We start from the raw sequence: 15,038 nt of genomic DNA on the forward strand, positions 1-15,038 counted from the left end.
TTATAATCCCCCAAGGTGCCACAATGGTGAAAGGGAGAAAGAAAGCCCAAACTTCCACCGCTGCGCCCGATCTTGTGTTGCCAGAGCAATCAGTTGACCATTGCGATTCATCTTCTTAGCTCCAGGCCGACTCTGCGCCTGTAGGATCGTCGCAGCGGTCCCATAATCGAGGAGGACAACTTGTTTCTCTCGAACAACAAGTTGAAGCACTGACTAATAATATTAACTCGATGCGGCGACTCTTGGAGCAACCAAAACCCTCCCCTCATCCAGGGAATTGGAGAAGCAGAGGCATGAGTGGTTACTGAAACCCCCAAATGATCTGAAATGTGAAAAGGCCGAGCTAGAGTCCTAAAGAGTTGGGGGTGGGGGGGGGGGGGGGTGTTGAATAGGACTATGCCAAATTAAAATGATAACAGTGGAATTTAAACAATTAAAAGAAAGATGGCACTTTAAACAATCCACAATACGGAAAAGTAAAACAATCCTCAAAATTCTAGTATTGAGAGGTTGATACAAATGTTGTTCTAAGGACAACCGTACACCATAAAAACCAAGGGTTTATGGCAGGACAACCTTACTAGAACCGTTTATGTATCTAGAACTCAAACTGAAGAGGAATAAAAGGAAATAACAAGAAAGGAAATCTAAGCTATTACAACATTCCCCACAATGCCGAAATGTAAAGATTACAACATTCACATCCACAAATACATCCCACAAACTTAAATGATAAAAGATATAGAAAATATACCACACATCTACAAAACACAAAGAATTATAGTGGTTTGACTGTGTGTAATCCAACTATTAAACAACAGCCACACAGCTACTCCACTCCTAATATCCTCACATAGTGGATATTAGCGTTCACTATGAAAATAGGTTTTTCTAGGGTCACCTAAAACCCTCACAATTGTGTCTTTCAAATGGGCCTACACAATTCAAAAAATCCCATACTTTGAGTTTTCTGGATTACCTCAGATAACTAAAACTGAGAGATTTTTCTAGCTCAATCTCAAAGAAACTAAAAACAGAAGATTTACACAAATGTAAAATACCTGGATATTCTCCTTTTATTGCAACTCGAAAGAACCAAATTAGAGTAAAAGTTCGAATATAGAAAGTTCAATATCCACACTCACTTATGAAATGGTTGCAGGTTCTAAATTGATTTTAAATTAAATCAAGTTGGGCTAGCTCTATTTGATTTTGATTCTAAGAAGTGGGAATACTACAATCCCTCTTTTAAATCATATTAGAATGCAGAATACAAAATCAAATATAATAAGCTAATAAAAGAGAATATTAAATGTGCACAATACAACTTAAAATAATGAATAACTTATCTCTTAGAGTATCGAATTGATTTAGCTTGAATTGAAAAGAAAAGCTTTGAAATTCGTGCTCTATTTAGAAGTGAAGAAATTGTGTTCACGACTAGTCCTGTAGACACTACGACTAGTTGTAGGACCAACTGATTTTTGAAATTTTGAGCACGATCGAATAAAACCATTCCACGACTGGTCGTAGGCCCTCCACGACCGGTTGTGAGACATCCACGACTAGTCGTGACCTGCCCACGACTGGTTGTGTGGAACGAAATAGTTGCTGGACTTTAAATCGTAGCTGCGTGACTGGTCGTGAATGAGTCGTGCACTGTTCACACAACCAGTCGAGTAGTCTCCAAGACTAGTCGTGGCTTAAAAAAAAATTCTAAAAATATGCAACAAACTTATGAGTAGTCTAAGAATTTCTTGGACTGGTCGAGGCAGTGCTAGGACTAGCATAACAAAGTCTAGAAGCAAGAAACCATAACACTTACAATCTCCCCCTTTGTCAAATTTGTGACAAAACACACTCTATTAACAATAAGAGAAACAGTACATGCACAATAAAGAATCATGCACCATATATACGCAAGAAAGTATAGTGCACTAGTTAACACCTTCTTACTTACTCCCCCTTAGTAGCACATATAAAAAATAAATGCTACTATCCACAATCCACAATCCATATCCATAAGCAATCATAACAAAATATTCTCCCCCTTTTTGTCACAATATGACAAAGGAAGCAATTAAGATATGGAAGAGGAAAATAAACAAAAAAGGAATAAGGAAGGAAACTAGGCAAGATATAAGAAAATAATGTTCACATATAAGTAATCAACATGAACCAAGTTTATCCAAAGTTAGTCTCACAAATTGAAAGAAAGCAAAGTATCATAAGAGTTATTACAAGCCATATGAGAAAACACTTAATCAAATCCAGAAGAGGGAGCAGGAATAGATGGATCAAGTTGGTGTAAACCCTTGTTAATGCGCCTCATATATTTGTGCATATAAGCAAATTGAAAATCATGGGTTACACGAATCTGAGCCACTTGTTCCTCAAGAGTAGCGTGCTGGTGCTCGTGGACGTCCTCGATCGGTCGTGCCATGATTGGTAGAGTACGTCCTCGACTGGTCGTGCACAATTAAAAATATGTATTTTTTACATAATTTTGAAATATAAACAAATAAATTAACAAATATATATTATAATACATACAAGCATGAATAATTAATTCAAATTGCATATTCCAAGATCAAATTCCAATTTATTAAACCTACTTTTATTGAGCGATTTAGTGAAAATGTCAGCAAGTTGAGTCTCGATCGAAATGTGTTCCAATGAAATTGTCTTTTCTTCCACTAATTCACGAATGTAGTGATATCTAATGTCAATGTGCTTGGTTTATGAATGCTGATTGGATTTTTAGTTATATTAATTGCACTGGAATTATCATAATATCAAATCATTGAATCCTGTGCAATTCCGTAATCGCTTAACATTATATTCATCCATACAAGTTGAGTACATGCATTTCCAGCTGCAATGTATTCAGCCTCAGCAGTTGAGAGCGATACGGAACTTTACTTCTTGCTAAACCAAGAAACTAAACAGTTTCCAATATAGAAACAACCATCACTGGTTAATTTTCTATCATCGAATTACCAGCCCAATCAGCATCTGTGTAACCAGCCAATTAAACACTAGTATCATGTGGATACCAGAGACCCAAATTTGTTGTGCTTGTGACATATTGCATAATCCGCTTAACAGCAGTTAAATGTGACTCTTTAGGGTCAGATTGATATCTAGTGCAAATTCCAACGCCAAAAGCAATATCAGGTCTACTTGTGGTTAAATAAAGTAAGCTGCCAATCATACTACGATATAATTTAGGATCCACACTTTTACCGATAGAATCCTTTAAGAGTCTTAATGTTGTAGTCATAGGAGTATTAAAATTTTTACCATTCTCAAATCCGAACATTTTAACTAAGTTCATAGCATATTTGGTTTGAAAAATAAAGATACCATCAGGTTGCTGTTTAACTCGCAACCTTAAGAAATAATTCAATTCCCCAACCATGCTCATTTCGAACTTAGATTTCATAAGATCTGTAAACTCAATAGTGAAGTTAGTACAGGTAGATCCATAAATAATATCATTAACATAGATCTGCACTAATAAGATATGATCGTTATGTTTCTTAACAAAACTAGTCTTATCAACACTTCCCATTTGAAAATTATGACTTAATAGAAACTTAGTCAATTTTTCGTACCATGCCCTGGGAGCTTGTTTCAAACCGTAGAGAGCTTTTTTTAAGCGATAAACATGATCAGCGTTCTTAGGGTCTTCAAAACCCGTCGGTTGTTCAACATACACTTATTCATGTAAATTGCCATTTAATAAAGCACTATTTACATCCATTTGATAAATTTTGAATTTCCTAAAGCAATCAATGGATATAAATAGTCTGATTGATTCAAGATGAGCTACTGGGGCAAAGGTTTCATCATGATCGATGCCTTCAATTTGAGTGTACCCTTTTACAACTAGTCTAGCCTTGTTTCGAATTATATTATCAAGTTCATCAGACTTATTTTTAAAAATCCACTTAGTTCCGATAATATGTTTATCATTAAGTCTAGGAACAAGATACCAAACATCATTTCTAACAAATTGATTAAGCTCTTCTTGCATTGCTACTATACAGTTTTCGTCAATAAGAGCTTCTTTTACGTTAGCCGGTTCGATCTGAGATGTAAAGCATACATAAATACATATATCTTCTAGTTGTCTATGAGTGCGTACACTAGTGAGAGGGTTTCCAAGAATTTGAATGGTTGGATGATCTTTAACAGTCCTCGATTCAGAGTTATTTTGGCTTGATGAAGTCTCTAGTTTGTCGATTAGAAGAACTTCATCATTATCTGAACTTGAGGCAGGTGTATTCAAGTGATCGTTAATGATCACATTGATGGACTCTTGAATTACACCGGTCCTCTTATTCAGTACTCAATACGCTCGTCTGTTTAAAGCATATCCTAAAAAGATCCCTTCATTACTTTTTGTGTCAAACTTACTCAGATTTTTATGGTCACGTAAAATATAGCACTTGCTGTCAAAAACTTGAAAGTATTTGACAGTAGGCTTCTTATCAAACCACATTTCATAAGCTGTTTTATTGTTTGACTTACTTGAATAAACCCGGTTGATTATACAGCAGATACTATTTACGGCTTCACCCCAAAGATTTCTGGGGAGCTTCATTGTCACGTCCCAAACTCAGAAACTAGGCTCACAAAATTCTTGATCGCCAAATCCAGCGCCGACAGCCTCTGTAGTACCCCATTCTTGGCTCCCGGCACCCATACACCAGGTTCCGATCCTCGGATTCTATAAGGAGGATTTCTAACATGATTTTGATTCGTAATGAGCATAACCATAAGCATAACCTATGAACAATAACCACAAGAACACCATCACAAAATTCACTATGATAAAAAACTTTGAGTACAATGTGTATGAAAGGGAAATACAAGATAGTAACATAAACTCCAGAAACTCAAATGCACACTCCAACTATGGCGAGGCTATGGCTGCGTCCTGACGTCATCTGCACACATCAATTGTACATAAGCTTATAGAAAGCTTAGAGGATGGTGTAAGTGTGTGCGTAGTACGTATGTGTTCAGAATGTAATGCCGGAGTAATGCGGAATCATGCTGATGAGTACATGAATGCAATCAGCCGTACCAAGGCTATGCGGTACAAGATATAAATGCTATCAGTCATACCAAGACCATGCGATGCGAGATGCAAATCAAGCATACCAATCCTCATATCAATATAACTCATCAAATATCAGTACAGTTCTCATTTTGGATAATCTCCGGCGTTTAGTACACTCCAAATGGTATTGCCCCTTTCCCAAGTGCGCAGTCCAAGTGAGCATAAGAAGCCTCACTATTTTCCTGGCCAATAGTCTACCAATATCTATCTGGCACATTGATAGCGGACCTATTCATGAGCTGGTCAAACTCAGCCTAGTAATGCCCCCTACCCTCGGGTGAGTAAGGCCACACCCCTTTTCAACCGACCACGACACAGTGGGAGACGTGGCCTCTTGGTATTCAGCCCTCGTACACTTATATATCCACTCGGTCTCGACATTGGAGTCATCCTCTGGTACCATCAGGTTTAGGGATTTTCACCCAGGGACATCTATAGCGCCCCAATGCTAGAAACAATATTTTCGGTGTCCGATCCTGCCATCCACGATGTGTCTGTGGAGGCCACAACCCTGATGTCACAAGGGTGTGCAGTAATCATGTCATACGAATGCGAAGTGCATGAATCACATTACCAGTCATGCAATAATCTTGTGCGTACCCCATGCTCATGCATTACAACTCCACCTATTAGGGAGCCCATAAACAATCTGCCCAAAGGCATATGCTATGATCAGTCACTCCTCATATCAAGCATATATATAATGCGTATGAGCATGAATCATGAAAACATGTTATATAGTAATGGACTCTGTTCATAACAAAGATGGGCCTAGACGGCCTACACAATGCAAGTATGGGCCTATCAATGTCCCGAGAGAGAGTTACAATGCGGACATTTAACCATCATTACTCTTACAATGTGGACGTCAAACCACCATTGCTCCCAAGGCACGACCTGTCATGAACATCATCACATAAACCATGGTGGAATCACATATTGCAATGGACCTTATATACATCTCGTTGGGCCTCGACCCAAGGGCCTTAGGTACATCAAATGGGCCGCATCATGTGGGCATCATAATATCAAAGTGGGCCTTAACAACGGGCCACAAATACATCAAGATGGGCCTAATCACATGGGCCTCATAAATTCCCAAAAAAATGATTCATATTGAAGGATCATTTGGACCACACCCCAAGTGACAGTGGAAATAATAATTTTCACTATTAAAACAATTCACAGGGCCCACTATAAAGTTTATTTTCTAACCAATCTAATCATAAGGTTCTAAAGACCTGGATTAAGAGGGGGGAAAATTCCCTATTGATCCAGAACTTCTGTGACCCAAATGGGTTTTAATGATAGATATTCAATCCTCCACTATTTCTGTGGTGTGGTCCACCTGATCAAAGGGCTGGTCACATCACGATGTGGACCATCGTGATGTATTTGAAATCCAACCTATTCATAAGTTAACATAGTGATAGATGAAGTGAAAATAAAAATATAAGCTTAATTGGAAACTGATGTGGCCCTTAAAAGTTTGAATGGTGGACGTCACTGTCCACATTTTTTAGTGTGGGAGGGGGGGGGGGGGGGGGTCCACTTGAACTATAGATCTGACTCATTCTTTAGCTCATGCCATAAAATGAGTTTTCGCAATGGTTGGACGGCTTGGATGCAACACATGCATCATGCTGGCATGGATGAAGTAGATGGGACCCACAGAACTTGGTGGTGCCACTACAGCAGCTGCTATGCAGGTGCAGTGAGGTACACTAGCCGTCCCACTCCCATGGACGGTGTGGGTGTAACACTTACATCAGTGGAGCCCATGCGGGGCCCACCATAATGTTTATCTGCCATCCAAACTGTTGATAAGGTCACACAGACCCTAGATGAAGAGGAAAACAAATTTCATAATGATCCAAACTTCTGGGACACTCGAAAAGGATTCCAATAGCAGACGCTCAATCGCCACTGTTTCCTGCCGTGTGGGCCACTTGAGTTATGTATACAGTTGATTTTTTTGGGGGCACCCCATATGTAAAAGGGACCCATCAAATGCATGGTGTTGATGTTCAACAGACAACATGGTGGGGCCCACGGCTAGGACCCACGGTCCTTGCCTGCCCAGCGTCCATGCAGTAGAAGGATGTTGTTGCGTCCTATGGGGTCAGCGACAGCAGGAGGCATTGCTGCCCAATATATATATATATTTGAAATCATTTTTCTGCGGTTTTTCCCATTTGGGGCCCGCATCGGGAGGATCCACTCCACCCATTCGATTCCATGGCTCGATACCATCCAAAAGATCCCAATATCCAGTATGTTTTGGCGAGTAGAACATCAAGGTGAGTTTTCAATAGTAGCAATACTTTTTCTATGGTATGGCCCGCCAGATAGTCGGATTGGCTTCATTTTTCGGCTCAACGCCTAAAATGAGCTGAGGAATAGGATGGACGGTTTGGATTAAATACATACATCAAGGTGGGGCCTACATGAGCGGTCCACCCTAAGGCTTAAACCAAGCTGATATTTTTATCTTCATTTCATGTCCAGCATCCCTGGACACTGGACGGTTTGGGGTGCAATGCATACTTAAGGTGGGCCTAGCTCAGGTGGGCCACCCCATGGCTAGATGGTGTGGATAAGACATACATCATGTGGGCCACACAGCCACATCATCAAATAAAGAAAACAAGGAAAGAGAGAGAGAGAGAAAGGAAGACAAGAGAGACAGTGATGGAGGGGCCCCACCACTATGGGCCCCTCATGATTACAACACATACTTCAAGTGGGTCCCACAACAAATGGGCCCTTAAAAATTGAAATTAACAGCGGATCACCTACCTATTGCACTCCTCCTTGATCTCTTGGACTCCTATGCTCATTGCCTTCACTTTTGATAGTGGTTGATGGAGTTTTGATGGTGGGGATGAGAGATGAGAGGGTGGGCCACACTTGTTGTTTTTGAGAGAGAGCTTAGTTGTTAGATATTTCTCATGGGATTTGGAAAGTTGCCAGAGAATGAGAGAGAGAGAGAGAGAGAGAGAGATAAAAATAATGGATGAAGGGATGGATGGAGTGGTGGTTGTAAGAAAAGGAGATGAAGAGGTAAGGTTTTGTTTGAAATTTATAAAAGAGGGATGGGTAGGGGAGAGAGAGAGTTGACTTGTGGAAAAAGAATGGATGGATGCTTGTACTTGAGGTATGGGGTGTACTTGACTTGATTGATTGATTGATTGATGGGACATGTTGTAGAGATTTTCTCAAAATTCGCAATGCGCGGTGTTTCTTCGGAATGAATGCGGGCCCATATCTTCTAGCTTGGGTATTGGATCGGTGCGCGAGTCACGGCGTTGGAACTGTGGCGATGGAGCGGTCGCTAGGGTATAAGTTTCGGGTCGACCCGACTTTGGTATGTAAGACTCGACTTAGGATCACGTGCAAATATTGGATACGGGTCGAGGGTTGCTAGAATTCGACAAAGAGGACCGCGGAAGCCTATGAAACGGTATGGATTAGGATACGGGTCTTACATTCATACTATTCAACATTAAATTTACCATTTCTTGAAACACTCTATTTTTTCTTTCAACAATTCCATTTTATTGTGGTGTTTTGGGCTCAAAGAATTCATGTGATATTCCCTGATCACTATAGAATTTCTCAAAACTAATATTCTCAAATTTTGATTCATGATCACTACGGATCTTACAAAGTTGAGAACCTTTTTTCGTTTGGATCCATTTAAGAACTCTTTTTACTTTATCAAGGGTTTCTAATTTATCCCTTAAGAAGGCTACCCAAGTGCATCTGGTAAAATCATCCACGATTACCAGTATGTATTTTTTACCACCTCGACTCTCTGTCCTGGTTGGTCCTATAAGATTCATGTGGAGAAGTTCGAGCGGTTTGGATGTGGCATTAGAGTCCACCTTTTTGTGAGTACCCCTAGTTTGTTTGCCACATTTGCCACATATTTTTTCTACTTTCTGTAATTTAGGTAGACCTCTTATCAGTTCTCTTTTGCTCAATCTATACAAATTGCGGTAGTGTACATGTCCAAGGCATTTATGCAATAATTCAGTCTCATCGGTATGGACCATGTAACACGATTAATTAGATGAGCTAGAATCACTTACAATGTAGCAGTTTTCAAAAGTTCTACGACCAGTTAATATTACAGAACCCTTATTGTTTAAAATTTCACAACCTTGGTTAGTAAATTTTACACTATGATTGTTATCGCATATTTGAGATATGCTTAACAGGTTGTGTTTTAAACCTTCAACATATAAAACATTCTCAAATAAGGAGGGGTTAAAGAGTTGAACCATACCTTGGCTAATAATCTTACAGTTGCTACCATCACCAAATGTGACTGATCCATCAGCCATGTCTTTAAGATTGGTGAATAGACCTTTGTTACCAGTCATATGCCTGGAGCAACCACTGTCTAGGTACTACTTTGAATGGCTTATAGCTTTGAAAGCCGTGTGGGCAACCAAGCAAGTAACCTTAGGAACCCATTTCATTACAGTTTTAGGTTTAGGAGTATAGTTAGTCTTCTTATGTTTGTAGTTGTTGTAAGAATGACTTACTGAGTTAGATTTTAGGAGCTCCTTAAGTAAATCAACTATTTTATCGGCTAAAGGATTTCGGTTCTAATTTTTATGGTTGTATTTAGGTTTTAAAGATCGAAAAGTTTAACATTTTTAGAAAAAATTTGATTTGAACTATTCCCTTTTGAGTTTGAAGACTCTCCTTTCACAAACTTAGGAGGAATATTTCTGTCGTAGCCCAAACCAGATCAGTCACCACATTTTCTTGATCCAGACAAAAGCTTTTCTAACTTTAGATCACCTTGGGCATACCTCCATGTATCCTTTAAACTCAAAAGTGAAGAGACTTCAAGTTTAAGTTTTTCATTTTAAGATTTAAGATTTTCAATAAGGGAGGTTTTGAAATCTAAATCGCAATTCGTTTTTTCAAAACAATCTGAAATGTCAGATTTTTTTAAAATAAGAGAATTAAAATTTTATTTAAGCTTTAAAAACTTTTCTTTTTGAAGTTTTAGTTTAACAACAATTTTAGAACTTTCCTTGTAAAGGACATTATAAGCATCTTGAAAGTCATCTTCATTTTCATGATCACTATTCAGATTTTCTTCACTAGTTGAATCATCATTATCTGAAAAAGTGAACTTGGCTAGAGTCATGAGGGCTTTAACGTCACTGCCCGACTCAGTTTCAGAATCTTCTGATTTAGAAGAGGCTTTAGAGTCAAAGGATTCATCCCAAGTAGCCAACATACCCTTCTTTTTGGGTTTGTCCTTTTTAGGACACTTGTTTGCTAAATGCCCATATTCATGGCAGTTGTAACATTGACTATCTTTTAATGATTTTCAAGTTTTAAATTTAACTCTTTTCTTATCATTAGATTTTTAAAAATCAACTCTCTTTTTACTTTTGAAAATTTTGTAAAACTTTTTAGCTAAAAGGGCCATATCATCTTCAGAATTTTCTTGAGAAATACATTTAGAAGATTTAAGAGCGATGGATTTACCTTTAGGAGCTTTAAAGTTTAACTCATACGTCTATAAAGATCCAACTAATTCTTTTACCCTCATATTATCTGTATCACGAAGTTCCTAGATCGCAATTACCTTAGAATTGAACCGTTCAGGAAGTGAGCGTAGTATCTTTGCACAGACTTTATTTTCTGGGATTTTATTACTAAGACCCCATATAGAGTTGACAATGTCATTCAATCTAGTATAAAAGTCCATGAAAGTTTCACTTTCCTCCATACGTATTTCCTCAAATTTGGTTGTGAGGATTTGGAGTCTAGATTTCTTGACAATCGTTGTTCCCTCGTGTGTCATTTCTAAAATATCTCATGCTTGCTTTGCAGTATCACAGGATATAATTCTTTTGAATTCATCTGGTGGTAGTGTACAAGTTATGACATTTAAAGCCTTTACATTGGCACTACTTTCATTTTTCTGAAGTGTGGTCCAAGTAAAATAAGGTGTTACTTTCATTGATTTGGAACCATCGATACCAGTTACTTCAGTGGTAAGAAGGGTCCATTTAGTCAATGTGGCTTGCCACACGCTCTTATCCATAGATTTTAAGAAAATCCTCATTCTGGCTTTTCAATAGGCATAATTGGAGCCATCAAATGGTGGAGGTCTAGTGACTAAAAGACTATCAAAATTTTACATCTTAAATAGCTCAGATCGATTAGCTTAGGAAATAAATCCAAAAATATAACAATTAAAATGAGCTATTAGGCTCTAATACCACTTGAAAAGGCCGAGCTAGAGTCCTAGAGGCCGGGGGGGGGGGGGGTGAATAGGACTATGCCAAATTAAAATGATAATAGTGGAATTTAAACAATTAAAAGAAAGATAGCATTTTAAACAATCCACAATACAGAAAAGTAAAGCAATCCTCAAAATTCTAGTATTAAGAGGTTGATACAAATGTTGTTTTAAGAACAACCTTATACCATAAAAACCAAGGGTTTATGGCAGGACAACCTTACTCGAACCGTTTGTGTATCAAGAACTCAAACTGAAGAGGAATAAAAAGGAAATAGCAAGAAAGGAAATCTAAGCTATTACAACATTCCCCACAATGATGAAATGTAAAGATTATAACATTCACATCCACAAATACATCCCATAAACTTGTATGGTAAAAGATATAGAAAATATACCACACATCCACAAAACACAAAGAATTATAGTGGTTCACTTGTGTGTACACCAACTGTTAAACAACAGCCACACAGCTACTCTACTCCTAATATCCTCACACAGTTGATATTAGCGTTCACTATGAAAATAGGTTTTTTCAGGTTCACCTAAAACCCTCACAATTGTGTCTTTCAAATGAGCTTACACAATTCAAAAACCCCCACAATCTGAGTTTTCTGGATTACCTCAGATAACCAAAACTGAGAGATTTTTCCTGCCCAATCTCAAAGAAAACAAAAATAGAAGATTTACACAAATGTAAAATACCTTGATATTCTCCTTTTGTTACAACCCGGAAGAACCAAATTGGAGTAGAAGTTCGAATATAGAAATTCAATGTCCACACTCACTTATGAAATGGTTATAGGTTCTAAATTGATTTTAAATTAAATCAAGTTGGGCTTGCTCTATTTGATTTTGATTCCAAGAAGTGGGAATACTACAATCCCTCTTTCAAATCAGATTGGAATGTAGAATACAAAATCAAATATAAAAAGCTAATAAAAGAGAATATTAAATGAGCACAAATAGCTTAAAATAATGACTAACTTATCTCTTAGAGTATCGAATTGATTTAGCTTGAATTGAAATGAAAAACTCTGAAATTCGTGCTTTATTTATAAGCGAAGAAATTGCGTTCATGACTAGTCCTGTACACACTACGACTGGTCGTAGGACCAACTGATTTTTGAAATTTTGAGCATGTTCAGATAAAGCCATTCCACAACTAGTCGTAGGCCCTCCACGACCGGTCGTGAGACATCCACGACTGGTCGTGACCTGCCCACGACTGGTCGTGTGGAACCTTGAATAGTTGCTGGACTTTAAGTTGTAGCTGTAGGACTGGTCGTGAACGAGTCATGCATTGTTAACACGACCGATCGAGCAGTCTCCAGGACTGGTCGTGGCTTAACAAAAAATTTTTAAAAAATTGCAACAAACTTAGGACTGGTCTAGGAATTTCTTGGACTGGTTGAGGTAGTGCTAGGAGTAGTTGAACAAAGTCTAGGACTAGTCGAAGAATAGACCAAACACTTATAAAATGATTCAATTTGAATTATGTATTCAAAATGACCTACCTTAGGGTTAATCTAAGGTCTTTCATACCTTGGACATGATGTGTGAACATTAACCTTCTTTTCTTCAGATGATCTTTGAAGTTCATGAAGCTTGAGATCTCAACACATGATGAAGCTTGTACTTGAGATCTTTTGAAGCTTGAATTTGTAGTACATGAGTTGTACTTCATCTTGAGTCTTGAGTATGAACAATTGACTTGTCTTTTGATGTCGATTTAAAACATTAAACTTTGAAGCTTAAAGTAGTAAACAATGTACTTGATCTTGCATTTCTTGAAGTAGATCTTTGTTCTTGACTTGAAGCATTGTCCTTGTACATGTGATGCATTGCCTTGAATAGTGATATCAATGTGCTACACAAGACACAGATTGTGGTTTTGGCACTATAAAATTTGACAATCAAAGGAGCAAGAAACCATAACACTTACAAAATGCCCACTTGTTCCCGAAGAAGCAAGAAGATCGGAGTCTCCAGGCTGGCACCCTCCCATGTTTCGGGCACCACCGCGCTATATGCTTTTGACTTACACCATGAGTTGGAGAAGAAGAGGCACAACAGAGCTCCTGAAATAGCGTTCGAGACGATGGCTGATAGCGAAGATCCTTGGGAAGCCGAGCTCAACGAACTGTGAGCCAGATCGATGATATGCGGCAGGCCTACTGCACACATGCTCCGACCTTAGTGGAAAAAATACTGGAGAAACCGAGCCACCGTTCACCTTCAACATCATGCATGCCCAACTCCCGCCTAGATTCCGAATGCCTCAGATCACCCCTTACTCCGGAACCACTGATCCGACTGAGCACCTGGAATCTTTCAGGGCTTGGATGGAGATGCACGGTGTGTTGATTGCAGTTATGTGCTGAGCATTTTCCTTAACCCTAACAGGAGCAGCTCGGAATTGGTTTCAACAATTGAAGCCATAGTCTATCAACTCATTCACACAGCTCAGCAAGGTATTCATTACTAACTTTATAGGAGGGAAGGAAAGGCTCAAACCGAATGCTCACCTCCTCACCATTAGCCAGAAAGAGGACAAGTTGCTAAAGGGCTATATTAAACGCTTCAACCTAGAAGTGATGCAAGTAGAAGGGCACTCCAAAGAGATCGCCTTGGCCGCCTTGATGGGAGGTTTAAGGGAAGGAAAGTTCCTCTTCTCACTCAGTAAAAATCCGTCGACAACATTGGCCATCTCCTCAAAATCGGGCATAGAAATACTCCAACGTCGAGGAGCTATTCAGCTAACGAAAGGCTGCTCGGAACAAAGGAAACTCAGTCATAGAAAAATGACCCAAAGAGGAACAAACCTTAACCCCCAGTAACAAGCGAAGAAAGGAAGACGAGCCGACGAGAAGTTAGCGCCCTACCAGATGACCTGAGAGCAGGTTCAACTCTATACCCCCCTCAATGCAATGCTTGACCAGGTCCTCATGGAAGTTCGAGATTAACAAATCCTCAAATGGTCAAACAAGATGAAATCTGATGCTAATAAGTGGGATAAGTGTTCACAACCCCATGTGTAGGGTCGCGATGTAGTAATAATCTCGGTAAGACCGAGGTCGAATCTACAAGGACTAATCTCGTATGTTTCTGATAGTAACTAGAACTAGAACTAGAAGAAGATGTAAATATAAATCTGAATAATTTGAAAGAGTAATTGTGAATGATGTAATTGAATCTTGTGAATTTAAAGGTGGGAATAGGATGCCAAGGATCCACTTGTAGTCTCACGCCCCAAACTCGGAAACCGGGCTCACAAAATTCCTGATCGTCGAATCCGGCACCGACACCCTTCGTAGAACCCCATTCTCGGCTCTCAGCACCCATTCGCTAGGTTCCGATCCCGAGATGCTACGAGGAGAATTTTCAACATTAGTTTGATTCATAATAAGCATAACCAAAGGCACAACCCACAAACAATAACCAAAAACTCTATCACATTTCTACTATGATCAAAAACTTTACAAGTACAATGAGCATAAAAGGAAATACAATGATGATGAACAAAACTCTAAAATAATCTGCCACGTGCTCAAGCCTCAGCACTGCTACGATCCAACATCACCTGCACGCAACAGTCGTGCATAAGCTTATAGAAATCTTAGAGGGTGG

Source organism: Magnolia sinica, chromosome 16 (genome assembly GCF_029962835.1).
Source record: "Magnolia sinica isolate HGM2019 chromosome 16, MsV1, whole genome shotgun sequence".
NCBI lineage: Eukaryota > Viridiplantae > Streptophyta > Magnoliopsida > Magnoliales > Magnoliaceae > Magnolia > Magnolia sinica.